This window comes from Hibiscus syriacus, unplaced genomic scaffold (assembly GCF_006381635.1).
Source record: "Hibiscus syriacus cultivar Baekdansim isolate YM2019G1 unplaced genomic scaffold, ASM638163v2 tig00000991_pilon, whole genome shotgun sequence".
NCBI lineage: Eukaryota > Viridiplantae > Streptophyta > Magnoliopsida > Malvales > Malvaceae > Hibiscus > Hibiscus syriacus.
The window spans coordinates 1,495,230-1,503,678 of NW_024061840.1; the positions used below are offsets into that span (position 1 = coordinate 1,495,230).

The 8,449-nt window shown below is 33.5% G+C and overlaps 1 pseudogene; it reads left to right on the forward strand.

Annotated features, from left to right (window-relative positions):
- Positions 1-777: 777 nt before the first annotated feature.
- Positions 778-8,130, forward strand: LOC120118817 (annotated as a pseudogene).
- The last annotated feature ends 319 nt before the right edge of the window (positions 8,131-8,449 follow it).

Genomic DNA, 8,449 nt, shown 5'->3' on the forward strand with positions numbered 1-8,449 from the left:
TGGTCCCTGTCATTTCAGTTTCAGCACCAACATTCATAGTATCATTCAAAATGGGATCCACTAGTGGCTTCTCTCCATGGATCACAATATCATGTCAATTAACTTGATCATTTGTTCTCTAGATTCATCCTGAAATCTTCTTGCTTGATTGATCATCTCCCGTTGGGTTTTTATGAGTTGCTCTTGAATTTTCTCAATCTTAATAACACACGCTAGTATCTTATTCATCACTTTGGATCTTTTTACAAACACACTTCAGGTAACATCGATTTGCTTTCAAAGCTTCTCTTTTAATTGCCTTTTCTTTGAATAAGCTCGGTGTGTCCATTTTTTTTTCATTTTTTATGAGACATCGCTTGTTAGTTAATGTGAATGTAATGAGGAAAAAAATAAAAAATAATGCGAAATATGCAAGAATGCATGATGCATGAAATATTCGAAGCATTAATCCAAAAATGTGTATGTTATTATAAATAATCTGTATTGGGGACAAAAGTGTTATTTCTTAAGAGACAAAAACATTTTAAAGGTATATTCTTCTAGACCCCGAACTACTCCTGACAGGTTGATTCGTCTTCCCCCTTTTTTCTATCACCGGTTGAATACCCTATCGAATCGTTCCGGCTTTTCTGGTTAAATTGTGCAAGTGACGAGCTGCTAGCTCCAAAAAGTCTCGAATGAATGCATCTATGGTTTTCACTCTCTACTGAGCATGCTCCCAACGAAAGCGCCATTGGAGCCCCTCTATTGATGGGAATTATCTTAAACTCATCAACAATGACACCTAATTTCAGCTATCATTTTGGTCATATTATTCTTGTTGTCTTTAAAGGGACTCTCCAGGTCAGTAACATTTTTCTCGTCTTGCCCCTGCAACTTTTGCCAACCTATTTTGGAAAAGTTGACTTTTGACATGCTTGGCGTAAACTCGGTCCATTCTGAGTCTGCTCTAACCATAGCCGGACTTCTAAGCTTTTCATCTATTGTATTATAACCCCTTTGTCCATTAATGCAAATTATTTACGTTTAACGAGCACGTTTTAGTGGATCAATACATCTTTTGAATGATGCAAATGTCAAAAAATGAAATAGAACAAAAATGAAAAAGAGTTAGTGAGGTAAATCAAAACAATAATGAAACTAAAAAGTCCTACCCCACATGATATCTCCCCCACATGCTTATTATTCCTACCCGAACATGTTCTCTATCCCGTAAGTTGATTTCGAACAAGTCCTAACCACATAAATTTCTAGTTCGCATGCTTTGAATAAAAATAAAACGGGAAATAATCTCAAAACAACCTAGGGTTTGAAATGAGTCTTTGGGGTGGGCTCTAATCCCCTGTAGTCTCCCAGTTTTGGTTCTAAAAAAGGTACCCGAGTTCTCCTTGCTGGTGCCCCCTTGGGCTTGCCAGACTCTTAGTCCTAAGCCCATTATAAGCTCATGTGGACTAAGTTAAACTCGAGAGAATACATTCCCTTATGTCCGCACGGTGAATAAATTCACACGAAGACATAAGGTATATGAATCCCGAAGGCTACTTGCTAGGCTTATACGGAGAATAAATTCTCACGAAGACGTCGCTTTCACCCCCACTTAAAACGAGTTTGGAGCTCGAGTATAGAGCCTTAGATGGAAAAAAGCTTTAAAGGCTGAAATTAATGAAAAAAACCGTCAGTACAACTATTTATTTAAAAAAATAATCAAAAGTAAGTAATAAGGATCGAAAAGTTACCTTAAAATTTAAACTTACCCTTTTCGTTAAAAAAACAACTGGAAATTACCCTAGCCTGTCTCACTTACCTGTCCCCAGCAGAGTCGCCAAGCTGTCGAAACCGTCTTTCGGGTGGGCCCGAAATTGGGCTTCAACTTGAATGAAATGGTTAGAGGCGCCACCAATCATTTATTTTAAAAAAAATAGGTTGATCGAATACCTTGATTCCTTACCTGGTCTGTATCTTACCAGTGATATGTCGGATTCGGGAGTCGGTTACAGTCAATGAAGGGTTAGCACCCTTGAACTACCATTTCGGTACTAATTAATTTCCAATTATCTTTAATTAAGAAAATTACAAGTTAAATAAAAAGGTAAAAATTAATCTGAACTTCTTACATTTAATTAAATTGTACCCTTACAAAATCAAGGAAAGTGTTAGATGTAATAAAGTGCGGAATCGAAGAAAAAAGAAATTTGCACAAAAATGAAAATACCAATTACACCACTAAATGTGAACAATTGCTACAATGAAGAATGTAAAAAATGTAGAAACCCAAAGAAAATGGCTAAATAAAATTAATAAAATAAAAAAGAAAGAAAGTAATAAAATAAATAAAATAAACACAAAAATAAAAATAAAACAAAACAAAATAAAATAAAAATAAAACAAATATAAAACAAAATGCAAAGGAAAAAAAAGAAAAATAATGGAATAAAAAAAGAATAAAAAACCAAAATGTGTTTAATATATAAAATAAAGATGTTTAAAAACACAAACGAAAAAAATGAAAATAAAAAAACAAAATATACATATATACATATATCAATAAATAAAATACATGATATATATATATATATATAGTATTTAAATAAATAAAAATAAGAAATAAAAAAATTAAAATTAAAATGTGAAAGGACTGAATTGAAAGAAAATCAAATCAGGGGTTAATTTTAAAAGAAATTTGAGGCTAAAAAGTTAAATTTAGGGTTCAAAGTAAATGACTGACAAAATAGGGGACCAAAAGGGAAATTATCCCTTTTATTCGATAAAACACGAGGACCTTAAGGTCCACGGGTCGGGTCACAGGCCTCCACAGGTCGACTATAAATGTTATTTTTCATAAACACTTTCTAGTTTCAACTATTGCATCAAAAACAAATCAAAGCCTCCCACCCAAAAATTCTCTCAACCAGTTCATCGTGTTCTTCATGATGAAGAACACGGCAACCGTGAAAAAATTCAGAAACTGGTTTCACCGCCTCGCAGGCCATTGTACATCGGCGTCGGCCACCATTCATCGATAGTGGCCTCTAAAAAATTCATTTTTAAAAAGCCTTTTTTTCCCTCTCTTCGAAAATCATGTTGGTTTCTTCAAAAATGCCTCGGGGAGGGCTAGATCTGAGTTTGAAGTTATCGGTCCCCCTCCCCCGACCTTTTCCGAGGGTTGTTCGAGTCAGCACGAAGATAAAGAAAGCCAAAAAAAGCCTACATGCAATGTAAAAAAAGTACCTTTTATTTTGAATAATTTCCAAAATTTTTACAAATTTTCTTCCTCCGATTGCTCGTTAATTTCTCCTAAAATTTTTGTGTGTTTTGTGTTTGCTCGTGTAAGTCGTGTCCTATTTTGTTCGATTTACATTGATTTATAGTGCAGAAAGATCCTATTTTTAGGAGTCCTAGTTGCACTAAACTTGTTTGTTGGTTGATTTTGTGTCACACGTTGTCGTGGTGCCGAGGAAATCGGTGTTGGTTGCGTGAGGCGTGAGGAGGGCTCTTCGGTGGGGTTGCGGCGCTGTGGAGAAAAGGCTAGGGCTATGGAAACCCTAGCTTACTGGTTCGGATCATGCCTTTTGGGTCGGTTCGGGTCCTGAACCGGGTCGCGTGTTGGGCTCGATGATTTGGTTTATGGGCCACTGGATTTGTGGGGTGACGGGTGTATTGCTGGGCTGCTGACTTTGTCTTGTAAATGGTCTTTGGGCCTGGTCTGTTATTGGACTTGTAACATGTAAACAAACAACATAAATAATATATATATATATATATATATATATATATATATATATATATATATTAATATTATATATGTGTAATGCGTATTATCGGGACGAAATGATGTGTCTACAGTGATCTATATCTTTAACCAAGATTAAGAACAAGTTTGGAAGTCGATTATATAAGGGGAAAGTTGAAGTACTTACACACCAGGGGCGGATGCACTAAGCCCCCTAGGGTTCAAGTGCATCCCCATTATTTAGGGGGAAAAGTGAAATTTAGTATAATATATTAAAGAAAAATGGAACAAATAAAAAATTTTGAACCCCATTATTTTTAAGAAAATAAAATTAAAATTTTGGATCCCCATTTATAAATTTCTAGATCCACCACTGTTACACACGGCTAAAATGAATACCTTCAAGATACATGATTCGGATATGAGTGAAAGCCCAAAACAATATCATTTTTAGGTAATATAGCCCTCTCAAACCGACATTATTTCTGGGAGCTCTCTAAATTAATTTTCTTTTTTGTTTCTCTCCCTGTTTTTTGCCCTCTAGCATCTCTCTAAAATTTGACCATTATTTAGCATTCTTTCAATCGTCGCAGTCGAGTGTCACCATTCGACCATCGTTTTTTATAGTTAAAAAATTTCAAAATTTAATAGGTTTTCTTGTATTAAACTTTTGAACCTAAATATAGGATTAGTTTCACTAAGAAATCTCTGACGTCTACAAAACTAGGCCGAAACCCTCTCACTGATCTTTCTCTTCCGTCATCAATTGATTCTAAGTATATCATTTTCTTGCAAAATCATCCCATTTTCTTGCTCATTTATGTCATTTTTATGCTCATCTTCTCTTCTATTCTCCATTTTGGATTTAAGATTTAAAAAACCAGACATTTAGGATTAGAAATAATCATTTATGTGTGTTTTTAAGAGAAACTATATGATGGGCATTTCTCACCATGTTGTTAATGGTCCTAAATAATTAAATAAGTTCACATCAAAAAATTTCATGTCATGTATTCATAAGAATTTTATTTTTCAAATCAGTTTATTTATTAATATGTATTCAAATAAAACTTAAATTTAGAGACTATTTTTAGTACTTTCATTAATGTCCTTTTCTTCTCCTCTAACAAAACAATCTTATTTTTCTTACTCTTTCTCTGTTGCTCGTGACTTTTTTTGTAGCAACCTTCGTTTCCAGCACAACCATCAAACTTTTTCCAGCAACCTATTAAATTTGTTTATCTCTTAGATTGATATGGTCTTCTTGCAAGAATGTAAGTGCTTTTTTAAAAATTATTTTCTTACTCGCAAAACCACAAAAAATAGAATTATGTCCAGCTTAAATTACTATGCATTTTGCCTCAATACTTTAAAGACAAGATGCAACTAAGGGAGTAAGATAAAGAAGATTGTTTTGTGAGCGGAGAAGAAAAAAAATATATTAATGAAGATCCGGAAAATAATCTCTAAATTAAGTTTAATTTTGACATGTATTAATGAATATACTGATTTTGAAAAATAAAATCTTTTTTGTATATATGACAGAAAGTTTTTTTTGTGGATTTATTTAATTGGTTAACACCATTGATGACGTGATGAAAAGAGTTCATCAAATAATTTCTCGTGTTTTAATAAGGATAGTTAAAATATTGATAAATGTAATCCACCTCAACACCAAACGTGCCAAGTCAATATTCTGCGGCAAAGATCACGATGCTTAACAACATAATAACCATTTTGTTAGTTTTCGATAATGTTATTGATCATTTTATACTTTTAAAACTTTAATAGAGAAAATAAAAATTTACTCATACTTTAGTGACTATTAATATAGTTTATCCTTCAATTTTAAACAAAATTTGAAAAATAAAATTTCCAAATTAATTAGTGACATGGACCCACGATTTTAAATAGCTCTAAGTGCAATTGAATTAAGCGAAAGCCGTAAATTTAATCCTTACCTAGGGCACAAATTTTAGCCCTTTGCCACTAGTAAAACCTACCTACACTATTCGAAAACAAGTATGATTTATAGAATTTATTTGAATCTCACGAAATTATAACATGATGTCTGATCGATTAGCGAAAATATATAATCTTGATCTATGTATCATCCATCATTCAATAGTTTATTTCAAAGGATATAACAAAGACTTTGTATTGTAGAATTATTCATTCTTAAATCATCGACTTAAAGTAGGGATGGTCAAAATACTCGAACTCGAAAAGTTACGACCCGATCTTACCCTATATGATTTTTTTTTTAATTTTTAGGATCGGCATAGCGCGGGATGGGTTATATGGTATATAATTTCGGGACAGGGTGGGATCGGATTTAAGGTGAAAGAACCCGACCTGACTCGACTTGATATAAATTTTTATTTTATTATATATATATAATATTTAAAATTATAAGAATTTTTATTTTTATATTATTAAAATATATTCTTTAATTATTAAAAATATAAATATTATTATAAAATATATTATTTTAATAGTTTTAAATATAACAAATAACTATAAATATATTATTTTAATTATTTTAAAATATTAATATATTTGAATCATATTAAATTAAAATTCGAGTTTTAATTTAAAATTTAGGATAAAATTAAAGCAAAAAAAAAATCTAAAATTTATCAAGGCGGAATAAAATTAGATTTAGAAAATATATTTTCGGATCGGGGCTCGGCCGCAGCGTGCCCATCCCTACCTTGAAGCCATTTTCTAATCCAGTAACACGTGGAATGGAATTTGGATGTAACAGAGTTCGGAAAAGATTTTTTTCCTCTTCCATTATTATGATCGAAGCTCAGTGTCGGAGGTAATAGATAAAATTCCATAGTTTTTTAATTTTTAATTATTAATTACTTTGGTGAGGTTTTTTAAATTAGCTGTTGATTTGACTGTTCTAATATTAATTCCGATTAATTTATTTTTTGTGTGATTAAAGGATGGTAGAAAAGTTTTAGCTTTTTCTTTGAATTCTCTTGTTTAAGCTTTAAGCTCTGTAAAGGAACCAAGTTAATCAAGTAAAAGCCAATAAACAAAAAAGTTAATGGGAAAGAATACTTTGTGAACAGTTGAAAAGAGGAGACATTGATTTGATTATTGTTGCTTGTTTTGATATTATTTTTCTTTTTATGTTGGAAATTATTCTATTTCTTAGGGATTTTTATTTTAGACAAGTTTTGGACCTAGTATTCAATTTTGCTTTTAATTTGAAAGTAAAAAAAAAACATCACTTTTGTTAGTTAATCGAATGTGAAGTATTGTTCAATACTAAGTTTCGTGGGTGATTTTGTGTTTGGCTATTGATAGGTTTTGGGTTTCAGGGTGAGAGTTGCTGTTAATGATGGGATCCCAAAGCAACGGTCAAGACTCTCCGGCGAGGCAGAATTCATAGTCTGCTCTCCAACATCAGGCCAGCCTAACCTTGGTTAAAGCTCTTAGTGGGGAGACGGTCGATCAAGTGTGGAAGGAGATACAAGGGAAGAAGAAGAGGTAAGACAATGAGATGGATCATCCAGAAGGAGAAGCAACACTCGGTGAAACCACATTGGAGGACACTTTTTGGTGCAAGCGGGCCTTTTGTTGCCGAAACGGCTTTAGCTCCGACTATGGGATTGGGTAGCACAACGCAACTTCGGATCGAATCCTCACCTACAACGTCAATCGGCACGTTATCGGACCGACCTATGACGGGACAAAAAAGGGATGCACAAGATGCACTTGAGAAGAAGCTAAGGAGAAAGGTCAAGAACATGCAATACGATGTCAAATCAAACACGCCGTATCAGATCGGATTGTCACTTACACCGTCAGTTGTCACACTATCGGATCCACCTATGAGGGGGCGAAAAGGGACGCACGAGATGAACTTGAGAAGAAGTTAAGGAGAAAGATGAAGAACAGGGAATCCACTGCACGTTCACGAGGCAGGCAGGCAAGCCTTTCAACATATTTTTGGCTAATTTGTACATGTAAACTATTGTTCAATTAATTGTATGCACCTCTTGCCTTTTGGTTTTGCATAGGCTTACCGTGATGAGCTGGTGAGCAAGGTTTCACGATTGGAAGAGGATAACCTGAAGCTCAAGAAGGACAAGGTAGTATCTTTATCCGAGTCTCTTGCATTTGCATGTTGTTTACTTTGTCTAGAGATTATGTTGTTTACTAGTTTGGAGTTATATATATATATATATATATATTGCAACCCATTGGGACCGCCATGATCGAAGCAATACGCTGAATGCTTTAACTTGTTGGATATTGTTGTCTCTGACTATCTAAATTCCACCCCAACATTCTTACAGGAATTTGAGATTAAATTTCAATTTGAATTGTCTGAACCTAAATATCGACTTAAACTTAGAAGAACAAGCTCGGCCTCTTTCTAACATATATCCTCCTATTACAAGGATTTGTTCATGGTCATCCTTTAGTTTGTTGATGGATATCCTAGGGCTCGGTTCGTCTACATTTATGATTATATATGTTGTCGGGGAACTGTTTATTTTGGCTCAAAGATAAGTGGTGCTAATATTTGATAGATGGTAAAGTCAAGGTTATTATAATGGTAAACAATTCATTCTTTTTTTTTTTGAACGAAAAATCGTTGTTGATGAGTTTAGGAAAAGTGGTAAGTCGAGAATGATGAGTGGTATATGACTGAGACTGAAAATTCAGAACCTCAATCTTGTACATATATGACAACTC